The 19,872-nt window shown below is 32.9% G+C and overlaps 1 pseudogene; it reads left to right on the forward strand.

Annotated features, from left to right (window-relative positions):
* Window positions 1–435: 435 nt before the first annotated feature.
* LOC132309852 (cellulose synthase-like protein H1) lies at window positions 436–17,378 on the forward strand (annotated as a pseudogene).
* Window positions 17,379–19,872: the final 2,494 nt, after the last annotated feature.

Consider the following 19,872-nt stretch of genomic DNA (forward strand, 5'->3'; position numbering starts at 1 on the left):
CTATATTTTAAAGGTTTTTTAACAAATACATTTAACTAATTAAAAAGTTAACAAGTATCCCTTTGTAAGGCGATGTTGAAATTTGGGCACACTTATGATACGTGGGTTGATGGGTTTGACAAAATATTCTTACATATATTTAAGGAGAAAAATCACATAACTTACTATAATTTTCGTCCAAAAAGCTCCCACTAAAATTAAACACCCTCCTAAACTATAAAAAGTCGTCACATTGTCCTATTTTCGTTTAAATTTGTTAAGTTTGTATGAAATGACAAATATACCCCTATAATATAATATGAAATTTAAATACAAAATAATTGTTATATTGAAGCCACAGAATTAAACTCACTACCCATTTCTAAACGATTTGAAGATGAGTTCTGAGAAATTAAAAGAAGTTAATAAGAATTCTCCGATTGGTGCATTTGATCAATGCTTCTGGGATTCTTTGGAGTTATTGGAAGACTCGAAACCTTACCGGAATCTGAACCACATGGGTTTCTCTTCCGATCTTCTGGCAGAGATAATCAGGCGTCTGATTGGTGGGACGAAGATTGGATTACAGTCAGAAGCAATCAGATTGAGGAAAACATTAAATTTTCCGAGGAGAATCACAATATGAATACTGATGATCGTAAAGAGTTATCGCATTGAAAGTTGGACAATAGGTAGAGCACCTCCAATGGTTATGTATATATATATATAAAATCTGATGTGTCATAATAGATTTATATAAAAGAAATTGAACTAATTATTTTTAGCTCCAGCGCGCCATTTTTTTATACGCTTTGTATAAAAATATATCTGTCAATAACAACTAACCACTTGTCATGCCTAAAATCCACATAACTTTTACAAACTTACTTAACACATGATTGATTAGTTAATGAAATGAGAAAGAGGGAAGAAAGAGAAAATATGTTGATGTGAATGTCTAAAAGGGTTGTGCAAAATACATAACAATTTTACTCACTAGTGATGTGATGTATCTTAACATATTGATGAAGATAAAAAAAAAAAAAAATTTACACATTTTTGCATATTTTATAAATAAATAAATCTTTTAACACATTGTTGGTAAGGATGCCAATTTCCTCTGACCCGACGGTTTTCAGCCCGCTCCGCCCCTAATTTTTTAACATACTGTTTTTTTTTTTTTTTTTCTTAGTTGGTATTCAAACACACATGTCTCCATTTAAATCCTCAACTTTTCTTTAGAAAGTAAGGGATATGATACCACTAAACCACATCCTGATAGTTTTTAACACACAATTGATTGAAATGACAATTTTATACATCAATGATGTGACAAATTTTCTAAAAGAGTGAATTAAAATTTAGCCAACTCGGCCGGATCTCACTTTTTATGCCCTAATTGAAGCTTCCAAGTTTGCAAAGCTCTGGGTTCCTTTCGGTAAGAAGTACAAAGTTCAAATTAGAGCTCCATTTCGATACTTTTCTAGAAAGACCGAGTCATTAGGCCATGATACTTCCTTGGAGTTCCAGCAAGAATGGAAGAAATGAAGGTAATTAAATATTCACTGTTGGAGTTATGTGCATAAATTACTTATCTTAGTACTAATCTCAGATATATATATATATTCTTGGTTTTATTTATTTATTTATTTTTGAAATGAGTCTTTAAAATTTCTGTCTTTAAAATTTCTTTCTTAGCTGTCTTGTACGTTTCCATGTAAAACATATTCTCTGTTGACATTAAATCATGTTTAGCATGGGTTTTAAAATTAATTCTCTAATTGGATAAATTCTTACAAGTATTTTTCAAAACAAACTTCTCTGGATGTTTGGCATAAAATGGAGAGTAATTTGTCGATCATTATTAATTTTCTCAGTAATACAATTGTATTACTGTCATTGATATTTTACAATTGTGTTTGTCTTTGTTTGTTTGTAGGATGCACATGAACAGCTTAGTCAAAAAATTGAAGATGCTGCTCGAAGGTCCTTGCCGTGTGACCTAACTGGCGACTTTGCAGTGTTCTCAAATATAGAACGGACAGACCATCAAACAATAATTAAGGTATACATATACTTTTAATTTTTTTTTAAAAGGTACTTTTACATCTAATGAAGAAAAGAAAAAGGAGGTTTGTTACTTTTTCTACTTCATGTTCAAGGAATTACTTTTTTGTACGTATCTTTGTATAACAAAATAAAAAAGAAATAGGCTAAAACCTGAAAAACTTCCCTATTGTTTATCAAGATTATCTAATAATCCCCTCGAGTATTAAAAAATTCCCTAATATAACATAAACTATCACATTGCCTCCGTTTGGTCATAGAACCTTTAATTTCCTACAAAATGACAAAAATACCCTCAATAGTATATTAATATTTTTTTAAATATAATTATAGTAATTATATTTATAATTATATACATAATTACTACTATAATTATATATAATTACCATAATTATATAGTAATTATATATAATTATAGTAATTATAATTACCACAATTACCATAATTATAATTATAATTATGGTAATTGTGGTAATTATAATTACTATAATTATAATAATTATATAATTATAAGAGATTGTCGAGGTGCCCATTATATATAATTACTTCTATATATTATTTTATCAATTCTTAAATATAAAAAAGAAGTACAAAATGTACAACCTTACACCTGTTAATTATTTTTTTTCATTAAAAAGGGAATTAAAAATTCCGTGTAACGTGAACGTTGAATTGGGCCTTCTTCCTGCCCATCTTCATTGGCTCCATTAGGGCTTCCTTCCCAACGCGTGAAACGGTGCCAGCGAGGTGTGGTGGTCTCGAAAAAGACGAGCGACAGCTATGCGGCAGTGGCAATGAACAATGCCACCACCGCCATGACGACGGTGTCTGTGTGTTGCAAGAAGCAGGAGAGACTAGCCGTTCTTCAAATTCGATTTCACTAGCTAGATCACCTTCTTTAATTGTCCCTAATATATATACATATATATGTATAACATTACATCAACGGTTATTGATTTGCCAGAGCACTCACTGACAATTGCAGAGTGAGTCGCCAGAAAATCCATCGCAATTCCGGTTATCTTCTCCGTCTCTCCGGCGACTCCATTCCGATTGCTCGAACTTCTATTGTATCAAAGGCAAAAAGTCGAATGAAAACAGGTTGTATCTTCAAGAAAGGAATCCGCAAGTGTCAACAATTTGCTTATTGTTTCCTTATGCGTGTCAAGTCTGAAAATCGTGGTGATCGGCGGAAAAGAAATCCTTGTTTGAGTCGGGGTTAAAGTTTCTAATTGCATTTGTTTAAATGAATGCATCTGCTATTGTATGTAAAGATTATTTATGTTCATAAGCCTTGAAAACTGATATATATATATATATACCACTGCTCGCAAAACAGTGTCCATTGCTGTTCCTCATCAGCAAAAAGAAGGGCATTTTAGTCATTGTAATGTAATATAGGGTGCACGTGATAGACGGTCAACTAACGGTTATCACGGTCAAGGGAGGAGGTGATATGATAATTTTGATAAACAGCAGGTTTTCAAATTTTAGCCCAAAAGAAATTCCAAAATTATTACGTCACCCATTCACCATCGCCTCCACCAATGCCACCTCCTCCCACCGTACCCACTGCCACCTCCTCCCACCGTAGCCACGGCCACAACCATCAACCAAGCAAGCAATTTCTTGCTTACTCTGTCGCACAACCGTTGATTCCACAAATTAAGCAAGCAATTTTTTGCAACAATTCTGGACTTCGGATTTCCACCCACGCCACCTCCTCCCCACCATGGCCACCGCCACTGTCACCTCCTCCAACCATAGCCACTGCCATAACCATCTCTCTCCTCTCTCACAGCCCCAACCACCATCCCGTGTCGCACAACCATCGCACCATCCCTTTAGTCGATTGGACTCACGGCTATGTGCTCGGATTGAGCAAGGAGGCCGGCGATGAGTTTTCTTGCCGATGGTGAAATGGGTCTGGATTTCCCAGCAACCATTAGGATGGTGTCGTCGATGATGGACTCGCGGTGGTGGTGGGGCTGTGAATGATTGTGGTGGGAATGAGGATGGTCATGGTGGCGCTCAGATGGTGGCTCTTGAGGCTGGAATTTAGGCAACCACCATAACTACAGTGGTGGTGGGGCTGTGAACGATTGTCATGGTGTTGGTGGTGGTTTGGTCTCCGGAACCATAATGATGGTGATGGTGGTGTGGTGGTGGCTGAGGAGGTGGGGACTGTGGTGGCGGCGGCGTTGCCGCTGTTGTTGTTGCAGGGTGGTGTGGTGGCCGCGGCCGCGGCGGTTTAGGCATAGATGGAGAGTGAGAAAGACGGTGAATTGGGGATGAATTTAGAAAATAAAATTAAAATCATAATTATTGAACTTACTTTTTAATTTTTTATTTTCAAAATATTGAAAGCAAAATAAATTGTTAAACATCATTTTATTTTCTACTTTACTTTATTTTCTATTGAAAGCAGAATAAATTAAAATATTGACACATGGCATATTCATGAAATGGATAAGATGGAACCAAGTGATATCTAGCTCTAGAAGGTTGAAGATTGGATTAGTCTCCATTTGGACAATAATGAGTGTGGAAAAAAAAAAATGTAAACTCCTTTCAACGAAGCTATTTGTTTCACAGGAGAGTGCAGGAACCATGAGAAAGTAGTATTTCTCTATAATTCATTCTGAAAATGATCAATAGTACTATTTACAAAGTAGAACAAGTCATTTGAAAGTGCAGCAATCTTTGTTTGTACTGTATATTTATTTAGTAATTATATACACATACATGCATTTACATATCTCATATTATGTATTCTTAATTATTCATTTTAATGTCGTTAATTTATCAAAATTAACATGATCAACTTCATGAACAGAACAAAGTATTCGGAGTGATGACGAATGCTCCTTTTGTACTGAACGTAAACTGTGACATGTACATTAACAATCCACAAGTTGCTCTTCATGCAATGTGTCTACTCATTGGTATTGAAAACGAAAGGGACTATGCATTCGTTCAGTTCCCCCAACGCATCTATGATGGGCCAGAGGGTGATCCATTTGGAAATCAATTGGTGGTTATTCAAAAAGTGCGTAATTAATTAAACTTGTCATTTTACTACTAGTACATATAAGAAAAATTCTAACATAAATAGAAATATGATTCCAATGCATAAATTTGATAAAGAAGAAAGATATACCCGATATAGAAACTATGTTTGAAGAGGACACTAGAGTAAAAACGTTCTTCAACCCTTTACCTTTACTACGATATTGAACAATCACAACTCTTAAATATATATAGGTGACTATTCATTATAAATATATGGATAACTAAATATTAATTAATTATTGTTAGACTATTAATATTTTGCTTACATTCTCCCACTTAGTCTAACGATAGTTAATTCTGATCACGTCAAGATGAAAATGATCATTGAGTGCACTTCAAAAGTTAATCCATATATATAAGAAACACATTTTTCATCAATTTGGAGTACCTTCGAATCTACTAATATGGGATCAAGGGCGTTATTATATCATCAATGATATAAGACACCATTGGTCACTGATACTAACAAACTCAACTCCAAAGTCACATATATTTTGCATGTGCATCTATTCAATATAATATTCATACCATGCATCGGTCCTACCATATCTCAATAAGGACACATCGTGTCTCAAAACAGGACACTTAAATCACAATTTTTCATACACATGTGCACCAATATGGAAAATATCTAGTAAATGAGGATAATAAATGTGATCACAAAATAAAACTGTCTTTACCTGAGCCAAATACAACATCCCACTAAATAAGTAAATTAATGTTGTCAAAGAGAAATATGCATACTTACTGTACAACATTAGCGGCAAACCCTTAGTCATGGGATCAACAATATTTTTGTTATGCATTATGTGCTCAATCAAACACTAGCTGGTTCTGATTCCTCTATTTCACAACAAGATATTAACAGTCATATTTTAGACTTCCTTGAACCCTTGTTGTTTCTTTAATACAATATTGTCGCGGAATTATTGATCTGAAGTACAAAACTGATATTTTATAATGCATGAAACGTGGCCTTATAACATGCATATAAAATCCGCTTCTATCACTTATCATAGTAGTAAAACAATACTTGAAGTGGATTTGTATACTGTCCTGACAACCAGCAAAGTCAGTTTTTACCACTCCTATAAAGATATGGTTCTTAACTATTTGCAGATACCTTATAAATTTCTTTGCCGCTTATTATGGATCCAAACCAAGATCAATGTGATATCTGCCTAGCATATGCTATTTTATAGTTAACCATATACAAAACCTGAGCATACATTAGATTTCCAAAGGCATAGAAAATGTCTTTTACCTAATTCAGCTCTAGATATTTTTCTTGGTCCTTGGATTACCAAATTTCTCAACTTTTACAATGGGTACAATTCTTCCTCTATAGTGTTATATGTTAAATACTTTCAAAACTCTATCAAAGTAGGTTCTTTAATCGTGACAATTCAAAATTTCACGAGATTTATTTAGGTGAAACTTAATGCCAATAAAAAGGCTTCACCAATACCTTCATATCAAATGTTTGAGAAATTAAATTGTTTAATCTCATGTACAACTGTCATCCACATTTAACACTAAAGATGAATTTTACTCCCACTAACTTTGAGAATAACTAAGGCCACACATTTACAGTTTAATTGATGGGAAGGTCAACTAAACTTTCCAGAGTTAATTAAATAATGCTTCAAAACAATTAACTCTGAATGGGATCAACATAACATATAACAATCTTTCCTTTAGGCCAAAATTATCATATATTAGTCTCCCACTGGTGAAATAACTTTCACCTTTGAAGCTAATTAATCATAGAAAACACAATAATAACTTATACTCCTTTGGGCGTAGTGAGTCATCAGTTGTGTCTTTTACACTATTTACCTCAATCCGCTTAGTTGGACAAACTCAATGACTCACCTTTGGGCTTGATCATTACTCATCTTTACTAAACGTCAACACAATCTTTTAACTTTAACAAAATAATAATTTTGTCACTAACTACAAATATCATTAAAATTTTTATGAGTGTGCCACTTTGGTGACTAAACACTCAATCAAACTAAATGACACTTGTACTTAGAATTGCAAAATATAATTCAATTTTCCCGAATGAATCAAAACATATACATATACATATTATGCAATAATTTATAATATGAGACACATGCATAATTATGTATACAATTTCAATAACATGTATAATTTCATAAATTTATATGCGATAAAATTTCAAATTAATCATTGACTATGCCATGTATATCATCAAACATATAAAACATTCAACCAGTGATGATAACTTAAGAAAAATGGCATATTTATGAAAATTAATATTTAAGGGACAAAATACGATCCAAAATTTTTAAAATTTATACATGTTATACAATAAAAATTTCACCAATTAAAATATTAAATTAGCGACCCTTATTGATAGAGTAAGTCGGGGTGCATGCAACACGACTCTGGGTGCAAAGACATGATTATTGGTTTAAATTCAAAAGACATGCCTGTTGATTTAATCCCAAAAGATATGACTATTGATTGCAACTCAAAAGACATGATATACATGTATATATATAACGAATCAACGTTAGTAACCCAAACTAAAACATGTAATGGTACGTTGAAACATATAACCCTTTACAATCCATATTAACTACATGTTGTTGTTGTCATGCACACTCCAATTGAGTTTATAGCAACACAATTGAGTTTATAGCAAAATATCTCTAAAATACCATGCACATAACTCTTGGTGCATAGACCACAAAGGCTACGTATCGGTGCATGCAACATGCATGACTCTATAAGTACAGAAACATGTTTGTTGGTTCAAACCAAAAAAGAAAAATGACATTTACAGAGTCATGCATGTTGGTTCAAATCAAAAAAGAAAAATGACATGTCTGTTGGTTCAAACCAAAAAGACATGACTATTGTGATACCCCTCGGATCCGAGACACGGGTTGATTAGGCCCAAGCCCAAATCCGAGGGAAATATCAAACAATTAATATGTAATACGAACACAGATGACAAAATGAATTTGATAAATAAAGTTTAAGCTGGAAGAAAATTAAATATAAAAACCTTTAATATTAAATATACTTAAATCCCAATAATCCAAAACCTCCATAAGTTAACAACTCGGGAATCCATCTCCAGTAGACCCCTAAAAACCAAACTGAATGAAAGTAAACTGAAGATAAAATCCAAATCAAATATCTGGAAAGAAGTCCTACATCGTCGGTAGAATGGAAGATCTTCTCTGCCCAGCACGAACAAGCTCAAGCCTGGAACTGACGTACACCTGGAAAAATAGGAGTGGGTCAGGCCCACAAACAAGTTCTGTGATACCCCTCGGATCCGAGACACGGGTTGATCAGGCCCAGGCCCAAACCCGAGGGATATCAAACAATTAATATGTTATAACGAACACAGAATACAAAAATATGAATTTAAGAATAAAAGTTTAAAGCTGAAAAGAAAACTAAAAGATAATCCTTAAATAATTAAATACTTAAATCTGATAATCCAAAACTCCATAATTTGAACAACTCAGGAATCCATCCATTGGACCCCTTATTTAAATTCTCCAAACGATACTGAAATAATAAAAATAAAAACCAAAGCTAACATAGAGAAAATTCCTACATAATCGGAGGAATGAATATCTGTATCTGCTCTGCACGTCCAAGCTCTAACCCTGGAACTATCGAACACCTGAAAAATAAAAGAGTGGGTCAGGTCCACATGCAAGTCCTGATCTACTACAATCCAAACAGAAATCCGATACGCAGATACATCCTAGGAAGACTCAACAATAACTAGAGTAGTCCATATATGTATAAGTACACACTATAGGACGCTCACTAGTCCAAAAAGGTCTGTCTCAGCCTGAATAGAGATACCATGCAAATCGCACATACTGTGGTCATGTGTATCTAGACCTACCAGGGAACAATACCTCTGTCCAGCTATCCATCCTAGGCAATATACGCGCCCTAACCATGGTCATGAGACTCAACTCATACCACGGCACTATATAATATATATGTAAAGTCCGTACTCCTCCTAATACAAAATACCATCCATCTGTGTAGTGGTCTGATATATGTATAACAAATCTATCCTGGAACTATAGTGGATCATTCAATTCACAATTGATATGACACATGTAGGTGATGGACTTAATCTTTATGACTAATCCATACCTTATTCCAAATTAGGTAGAACTTAGTGTTTGAACTAATCCATACCTAGTATGTCACCGTCCCATACCGGTACATACCATCCTCCAGTTAACATAGTTGACAAATCAATATAATTATTTATCAACTACTTCCGAGAATAAGCCTAAATATAGTTTATCATATAACCAATTCATGCATCCAAAATAAATCTTAGAATTCCAATTACAGTCCAATAAATTGACAAAGCAAGAGTATGCAATTTATTCCTCCAAATTCAACATAAATTGACGCAGTTTAATAAAACCTACTATCAATTGATTCCACAAATAAGCACTAATATAGTTTAACATGTGCATAACTAATAAATGCATTCAACATTCGATTTATAAATTATTTTCCAGTGCTTGATATAAATGAAACAAAGCTGCACATTTAACTCCTCCAAACAATCCCCAGATTGATGTAGTAGTATATATTACAACATCATGCATTCCTATTTAAGTATAAATATTTCAGATGAACAACTATACTCTTTACAGTGCCACAACATAATTAATAGTAACAAATCATACAAGTAAGAGTTGCTAAAAACTTCAATAGCAATTTAAGTTCATCTGCCAACCTTCCACATGCAAGCTTAATATTTAATCCTATGTTGTCTCATGCTTCAACACATTAATATTTTCTTGCTTCCTACTAGTTTTACATTTCTGAAATAGATATATACACCATTCACAGCAGCTGTAACATTTAAACCAATCCCTACTGTCCCAAAGCAACCCAGAAATCCAAAATACCAAGAAGAGAGGAGGGAGCCGCCTCCATAAAACCTTGGAGCTGCCTCTCCCTTGGTGGAGCCGGCTCCACAACATGTTGAGCCAGCTCTAACCCTTGTAGAGCCGGCTCTTCTTCCCCCAGAGCCGGCTCCCTCTTTTAGTGAGCCGGCTCTCCTCCTTTGAGAGCCGTATCCCCTATTCTGATCATCTTCTTGGTCTCTGGCGAAGTCCAGAACCTCTGTTCAGTTTTTATAACTTAATTTAGGGTTCAATTGTCCTAGAATTAATTATAAGAATGTCTCCAATCTCATATACACAAAGGTTAAGCAAGATTAAAATTCATGCAAACAGATTCTTAAGCAAGAACAACTTCCAACACAAAAACCAGATTTATGCAACGATTTAAAAAAAATTGATTCAATCTTGCTTACAAGATTAATATTAACTTTAATTTAATCTGTTTTAATACTTGATTCATCCCTGGAGTCTAACTAGGCATGCACAGAACACGAACTAAAGGGAAAGAGAAGGACAGAACTTGCTTTTGAGTTTCAGACTTTGAAACTCTAAACCACCGTCTCTGAGGTTTTCCGACCACCTTCTAAATTGTCGTTCTACTCCTCTGCTACTCTTGGTTAAACCCAGAAGAAAACCCTTGTTCCCTTCTTCTTGAACTTCTCTGTAGATCACTCAAGTTTTCTCTGTTTCTCTGTCTCTCACTCTCTGTATCTAGGTACGTGAACAGAGTTGTACGTACTTCCCAAAACCCTAAACCCACATTATGATATATTTATAGGCCCAAAACAATAACCCTAATCCGTGTAAAAATTAGAGACTAAGCCCTAATTCCAACCTTAATCAGCCCATGAAACTACCTAAGTTGAAACAGACGGCGGCTATGATAAAACCTAAACCCTACGTTACGATAACTCAATTATAAACAATTAAATAATTACCATTTAATACAATAATTAACCAATTAATATAAAACGCAATTAATCAAATAACTCACGAAATAACAATTAATTTAATTTAAAGAAAAATACAATTTAAACAATTAATTAAATAAAAATACTATTTAAACAATTTATTAAATTTCAGGACTGTCCCTTTTAAAATTAGGGGTATTACAAGTTCTAACTTACTACAATCCAAGCAGAGACTCGATACGCATATACACTCTAACCAACTCAACAATAACTATATAAGTCATGTATATATATATTTTTATATATATATCCATACTAAGGGACATTCACTGGACTACAGTAGGGGTCTCAACCTGAATGGAAAGCAACATGCAAAAACGCACCCAAAGGTGGGCATGAGTACCTAGACCTAACAGGGTACACCTCAATCTACTATAGCCAGCTACGCATCCACTGCATATACGCACCCTAACCAACGAGTCTGAGACTCAAGCTCCTCTCGTGGTACCATAAACATATATTTAAAATCCATTTATAACAATCCATAATAAATCTAGTAAGTCGTTCAGCTTATTCAACTGCACGGACTTAACATAGATAACCAGTAATCCAGCTAGTCATTCAGCTTGTGCAGCTTCTTTGACTTAGCCTAAATATAAGTAGGATTTATTTTTAATCCATTCCCTTATTCCGTATAGGTATGATATAGCAATTTTGAGCCAAATCCAAACCTAGTATGTCACCGTCCCATACCGATGCATACAATCCAATCCATCCGGCAGTTAATAGAATAAATAAAAATATAACTATCAACCAATCCATACATTCCACAATTGACAATAAAACACTAAGTACAAATATCAATTGTTCCATATTAAGCATGATAAAATAATTGTCAATTAACAAGCTTAATCCATACTACTCTGCAAGGTCCACTAATTGATATTACAGTTTATACATGTAAACCAATTAATTCTAATCAACCATAATAGAATATAAATGTTCACAGGTTTATTTTTAGTAATTCTGGAACATGACTAACTGCAAATCATCACTAAGAATTTTAATACCAAAGCTTAAATATCTTGCAGTTCCTCCTATCCAAACTGTAAACCAACTTAGGCCCAAATAAGCATACTAAACCATTTAAATCCACACGCTTATTTTATAACATTGAGATAGGTTTAATTGAGAATTTTATTGCTAAGAATTGCTATTCTAAGTGTTAAGCAATTCTGCATCCTTTCATAACAAAACCCAGTAAAGATTAATTAAGCATTGTCCATTGTCGCATTAAAACAAAGTTGTTTTATTTTGCATAAATCTTCTCTCAAGGATTTTAATCAAGCTTAGAACACCTCTAAACACCTCAGTATAGCTTCCAACAGAAACTGAAAATCCCAAAATCCAAGTTCTGTAGCCCACACAGTCGCAGAAAAATTAAAAAAACGCACACCCGAGGGAAGAGCCTGCTCCACCAAAAGAAGAGCCTGCTCTTCCCATCTTGGAGCCGGCTCTACTTAAAAGTAGAGCCTACTCCAAGACCCCTAGAGCCAGCTCTACTTAAAAGTAGAGCCTGCTCTTCGTCAGGAAGAGCTTGCTCTTTAAAACAGTAAGCCGTCTCTCTCTCTGTTCTTTATCGTTTTCAATTCCGGTGAGTTTCTGATGAACTGACCTTCATAACCTAGGGTTCCTAAGTGTTTAAATTAGGTTCCAACTTATACCAGAATCCACTAAATTCATTGTTCAGTTACTAAAATTAATTAAAACATGAATTTTGCATCAAGAGTTTAATACGAGCAGTTTAAGCATTCCGGAGCATCGACTGTTGTAGCAAATCAAACTTGTAACCTAAATTAATTCTAGTGCTTCCAAACATGTTATAGAACTAATTAAAATCATTACTCATCAGTTTACACGAATTAAACAGAGGTTACACAAGGAAGAAATTAAAACAAACAATACACACGTTTCAACTACAATCAGTTTTAAAACAACAGAGATACAAGAAATCCAGTTTAATTCTAATCCTTAACAGTTCCCTGGAGTTGTGTTAGACATGCAAAGAACACGAGGCAACGGGAAGGAGTGAGGATTAGAACTTGCCTTTAGGTCTCAGTTTGAAACCTTGCACCGTTGCTTCCTAAATTCTCCGGCGAACTCCGACTACTGTAAGCCTTCCTCTGTTCTCTCTCTCTGCCTCCACCGACGTGTTTAAGTTCTAAAACCCTAGGTAAACCTTAATGTATATATTTATAGGATTAAGGTTACCCTAATTCTAGTCCTAATACTAGACAGGCAACTAAGTCGGCTAAAGAAAAATAAAACAAAACCCTAAGTTCAATTAACGAAAAATAGAAAAAAATAAAATACAATTTAATAACTAATTAATTAATTCACAAACCACCACTAAATAAATAAAAACTAATTAATTAATTCACAAACCACCACGAAATAAATAAAAACTAATTAATTAATTCACAAACCACCACGAAATAAACAAAAACAAATAAAGTCACACGTAATTCACAAACCACCACGAAATAAATAAAAACTAATTAATTAATTCACAAACCACCACGAAATAAACAAAAACAAATAAAGTCACACGTAATCAACAAATTCACAACTAAATAAATAAAAACACAATTTAAATAATTAAATAAATTTCAGAACTATCCTTGTTAAATTAGGGGTATTACAACTATTAATTTGAACATCAAAAGTTATAACAAAGACATGACTATTAATTTGAACATCAAAAGTTATAACTTTTTTAGAACATTTGTAACCCAAACAAAAATATGCCAGGGTACTGTTTCATTTACAACCGTCTTCACAACCGATTAAGTACGTGAATGTTAAAGATTTGTGTTGATATATCTAATGTGATATGTATGGATACCAAAGAAGAAATTACATTTACGTCACAATCACGTTACTGTCTAACATTACATGCATGAACACCCAAACCAAAACGCTGTTGTATGAGTGGTATTGTTTCACTTACAACTGTCATAAACAGTCGTGACCATTTGATATTATTGACAGTACGTAACACTGGTACATGAATATTAGAAATTCATGTTGTCGTGATACTTTCAAGAATGTGTTCATGTCTTTTTAAATGTCACAGTTCTTGTCCAACACGTGACACTCTTATAGAGACATAAATAGCCAAAATTACATTCACGTTGTTGTCCAACACATCCACGTTAAAACAATTATGATAACAATTGTATAAAAATTATTCATGTATTTCATATTCAGTACATGTATATGCATTATCTTATTATACAAATGTTTGTCCCAAAATAATAATGTACATATATTAATATATATATATATATATATATATATATATATATGAATATCAATATCTTTATGCACATAAATTTTGAAGATCTTGGGCATACATGTTTGTAATACAATATAATTGTACTAAAATATTTGACACTTTCACGCATACATAGTGTGTATATATGCGTGTACATGAAAAACAGAGTATATATATATATATATACATATATATCTATGTCCTTTTCCATCTTAAACATGTATTGCATATAAATTTCATATTATACTATTAACAATATATTATTAACAAATAAATCAAATTTATGCATTAGAGTCTATGTTGGCTCTGATACCACATGTAGGAAAATTTCTAACATAAATAGAAACATGGTTCCAATGCATAAATTTGATAAAGAAGAAAGACATACCCGATATAGAAATTATGTTTGAAGAGGACACTAGAGTAGAAACGTTCTTCAACCCTCTACCTTTACTACGATGTTGAACAATCACAACTCTTAAATAAATATAGGTGACTATTCATTATAAATATATGGATAACTAAATATTAATTAATTATTGTTAGACTATTAATATTTTGCTTACAGTACAATCTATCTATTATCACTACTTTTTTTTTTTTCTTTTTTCTCGTTTAACAAAAAAAAAACTTTTGAATAAATTTATAAGATCAATCTAAATTATTCTTTAATGTCTAAAATAGTACATTGTGAGTGGAATGGTGGGGATTCAAGGACCACATTACTTTGGAACGAGATGTTTTCATAGAAGGAAAGTTATTTATGACTTATCACCCTGTGAGAAACAAATTAATGGTACATGAATTAACTACTAGTTCTTATATATATATATATATATATATATATATATATATATATATATATAATACTAAATGAATTACACTTTATTATTAGGTAAATTGAGCGATGAGTACTTGGGGAAAAGATTTGGAAACTCGATATTCAACAAAGCAGCTGCTCAGATTTTGTTAGGGTGGAATGGGAAATATTATAGTCAATTAGATCTTTCAACTTCAATGGAGGCAGCCTGCAAGGTCGCAAGTTATGTCTATGAACACGGTACCAGTTGGGGCACACAGGTGAGATACTAGGAATTGTGTGGTTTGTTATATTAATTAGTATATACGTAGATTATAACTGCAAATTTATGCCCTAAAAACTAAGTTTATATCATGCTCAATCAAGAGTGAAAAAAAAAAAAAAAAAAAAAAAGAAGAAGAAGAAGAAGAAGAAATTGTAAAGGGGGGCTTACTTGTTTATTACTCAAAAAATGAACTACAAAGAACTCTCACAATAATTAAAATATATATATATACTTAACGAGTTGAGTAAGATCCAACTCAAAAGATTAAGATATTATTTATATATATATATATATGGCTAAAATCTAACTCATTTCTAACACATTTATATCCATTTCACGTGTTATCTGAATCTGATGTGAGCCGAGTCTCCCACCTAAGACTAATCCTTTTTGCCTTCCACTTTAAAATGAGAGCAGATACCCAATGGGGCATGTGTTCTACATATGATAGTTGTGATGAGTGGTGATTTGATAACTACATTTCAGGTTGGTTGGATATATGGATGTATAGTAGAAGACGCGCTTACTAGACTTGCCATTCATGGGAAGGGTTGGAGATCCGGCTTCTGTAATCCTGACCCAGATGCATTTTTAGGGTGCGTACCTTCGAGTGGGCCTACATGTATGATGGCACAGAAGAGAGTGGCCGCTGGGCTTCTAGAAATCCTAGTTGGCCCAAGAAGCCCATTGATTGCTACACTCACTGGTAAGCTCCAGTTCAGGCCATGCATGGCATACATGTGGTTTCTAGTTTGGCCCCTACGTTCAATTCCAGAGCTATGTTATGCTGCTTTGCCCGCATTTTCTATCCTCACCAACTCACGCTTCTTGCCCAAGGTAGGCACCAACCAAAGCCATTCAGATTAAAGATAGAAAATATTTCTTTCTTTTTTTGACACACACGCTCACTTTGTCTTATGAACTTAAATTCTGGACAGGTAAAAAGTATCACTAGACTACAAATCTTTTAGACATAAAATACTTATAAAATTCAAATAACACAATAAGTTTGATTGGTACCTGTAGGTTTAAGAACCGGCGATATTGATACCGATTTCGATATTTGTCATCTACAACCTTTACACTCTATCAAAATACCTTCGAATTGGCTTGTCAATCCGCGTATGGTGGAACAACCAAAGAATGTGGAGAGTGAACACAATGATCGTGTGGTTATTTGGAATGTTCAGTGTCATACACAAGCTTTTAGGTCAATTAGAGACGGTGTTTGAGGTTACAAAAAAAAGAGCAAACAAGTAGCGGTGATGATGATGACAATGTTGATTCCAATTCTGGAAGGTACACATTGAATGAGTCCCCGATTTTCATCCCAGCACCACTGTTTTGTTGGTGCACTTAATGGCATTAGCCACCGGACTGTTAGTTCGAGGAGTTCGTAACGATGGGAATGGGTGTGGGATAGCCGGATAGGGGAGTTCATAGGTAGTCTGTATGTGGTGCTCTGCTTCTGGCCATATCTTAAGGGGCTGTTTGGGAAAGGGAAATATGGGATTCCCTCGTCCACCGTATATAAGTCCGGGGCGTTGGCTTTAATGTTTGTGCAGTTCTGCATATGGACTTGATTGGGTTAGGACTTGGGGTATGAAACAATAAAATTTGTTATTGTGTTTTGATAAGAATTCAGTTCTGAAATAATATGACATTTGATTTTAGAGCAAGAATTCATTTTTTTGGAGCAAGAAATTCTATCCTTGTTAGACTTCTCTAGCTTGTTGATTGAATATTACATCATGGAACAAAATTGGATCACGAATTAAAAGCTGTTGATCGAGTAGTTTAATTAATGCTCTCGTTTTTTTTTTTTTTTTATCTTTCTTTTCATATAAGACTGTTAATTCATATTCACACCATTCAATTGTATTTGACTTTATATGAAAGGATGCTTTGACAAATTGAAACTCTGGTTATCCTATATTTCCAATTTTTTTTTAGAAAAGTCTTTCAATTATAAAGACATCAAATTCGAGATACACATTTCCAATTAAATTTGTGCAGCAGTATTTAATTTTAAATGTCTTTAAAGGAAGGAGAGTGTAATTTGTACTAAAGTAAAGCGTATTTTTGTATTTTAACTATCGCCACTAGATAGGCCTCTGAAATCAAATTTGTATAGATCGATTCTAATTATGTCTTTAGGAGAGAGAGTGTAATTTGTAGTAAACTAAAAAGTATTTTTATATTTTAACAATCGCCAAATCAAATTTGAGATAGATATCTCGAATTAAATTCAAGATGCGCAGAGTTGGTTGTCAAATATCTAGTCACTTCAATTTGTGCAACATCAATAAACAAATATACAATTAATTTTGGAACACGTATTTGGGCCAATTTGGCCGCGGAATAGAGAGACTAATATTAATTTTGGACGTCCATTAATATTAAAGTAATGCTAAAAAAACTGATTGAGACTTATATTTTGAAATTTTGTTTCGTATTTCTTTTTTCACTACACGAGATAACAACTTGCAAACTAACATGTAATTAAGTGGGTTGGTGGTCTTGGACCTCTGTTGCTGATATAGAAAGATTGAAAAGATCATGTTCTAGGTCCTCATCATAGTATTGAAGCTGTTGATGCATGATATCACAGAGCTGGTCATGGTTGCCTTGACCAACACTTAGTTGCTGTTTAACACAAAAGAAAATTAAGCTTTGAAAATTATTAATATGAACTCCAAACTGAAAAAAAAAAAATACAAAAAAAAAAAAAAAAAAAAAAAAACAAAACAAAACAAACAAAACTTTTCCATTTACTCTATCACTGGAGGACAGTGAGAATCCAAACGATAGTGATTAACATCACATTTCTAACATAGTTTTCTCATCGCCAAGTTAGCAAGGTAAGTAAAAAATTTACTAATCTACACTTTATTTTACCATATATATGAATATTGATTTATACGATATATTATACTACTAAAAAAAATACCATTCAACTTTACTTTTTATTTAAATTAAAATACCTTTTTACTTTTTCTCTTCTTAAATTAAAATGCATTTTACTTTTTTTCTTCTGTATCGAAATTCTGTTCGTATATTATTTATTCTTCTTCCATCCCAAATAATGTAAATGCACAAGAACAAACAAATTGAATTTCGGGTTGCCTCCAAACAACATAAAATACGTTCCAAAATTTGGTTTTACCGATTTTTTATGTTCATCAAACCTAATAACGCAGACTTCAAATTCTTTGGATAACCAAAGTCACCCCTGGTTCTCTCTAAATAAGATAATAGTTGTTTTCTCATTTTGAAAAAAATTACAAAAAAATAAAAATCATAGCCTCTCACTTACAATTGTCAAATGGCCATAATCTTCTTTTGGAAATAGATCTAATTTTGTTTATTTGAAGAGAGAGGTCGTTAATCACAGAGCATTACTTTATCCAATGTGTTTTGAATTTACGTTTGATCTAGTTTTACTTCTTTCAGACTTAATTTTGATAACGGGAAGTTTTCATTTCTTTTAAGTTCAAGCTTTAATGGGCGTGGTAGTAAGGGTTCAAAGGTGTTAAATGTGGTTGTAAATGAGGTTCAATATGTTGAGTTTTCTTTTAATGTGGTTTTAAATATGTTGAAAGTTGGTACAACTGAGTTAAAGTCCATATTAGAATTTAGATTAAATTTATTGATTTTATTATTATTTAGACCTCTTTCAAACATCAACGTACCATATTGAGCCGTGGGTGTGGTACAAGCTCTGTTTGGTATATCACTTTGCGCAATGTGTTTTGGATTTACGTTTGGTCTAGTTTTGCTTCTTTCAGACTTAATTTTGATGGGGGAAGTTTTTATTTGGTTTGAAAGCAAAGCTGGGGATGGTTTTCCTTTTTTTTTTTTTTTTTTTGGGGAAATTTAATTTTCAATTTTTTTTTTTCGAAAGTTAATTAATTTTTAACTTTTCTACTACTTATTTTGTCAAGTGAGACTCATAAAGTGAAAATTAAATTCATTAAATATTGCTATATATATATGTTTTATACGTATGAAAGTTGTATGTATAAATTGTGGGACTCATAATATAAAAATTAAATTCATTAAATATTGTAATATATATACAAATTTAACTATTGTCAAGTTAGTTTTTTTATTCCTCGCTGGACCAATCCAGTGAAAGAGTAAATAGAGAGGACTTTTTTCCATACATTTTTCATTATTGAATTTCTAAAACTAAACCTATCCAAAAAAAAGAAAAATCCAAGAGTAAAAATCTTTTTGGTACAGCAGATGAAGTATGGGTGCCGATTCTATTAAAATTCTTCAATAATTAGGAAGAAAAAAATGAAGTCCTAAAATTGTTTAATCTTGAGCATTTTTCACTCAACACACTATTAGAGCATTATTTTAAATATATCACTAAAATATAAAAACAATTTCACATTCCATTCTAATTAATCTGTTAATAAAAATATTTATATTATGATAAGGGGCAAACTTATTAAGGGCTCAGTGGGTCAGCT

Source organism: Cornus florida, unplaced genomic scaffold (assembly GCF_030987335.1).
Source record: "Cornus florida cultivar Cherokee Brave unplaced genomic scaffold, ASM3098733v1 CherokeeBrave_3.0.0_Hap2_Chr05, whole genome shotgun sequence".
NCBI classification, from domain to species: Eukaryota; Viridiplantae; Streptophyta; class Magnoliopsida; order Cornales; family Cornaceae; genus Cornus; species Cornus florida.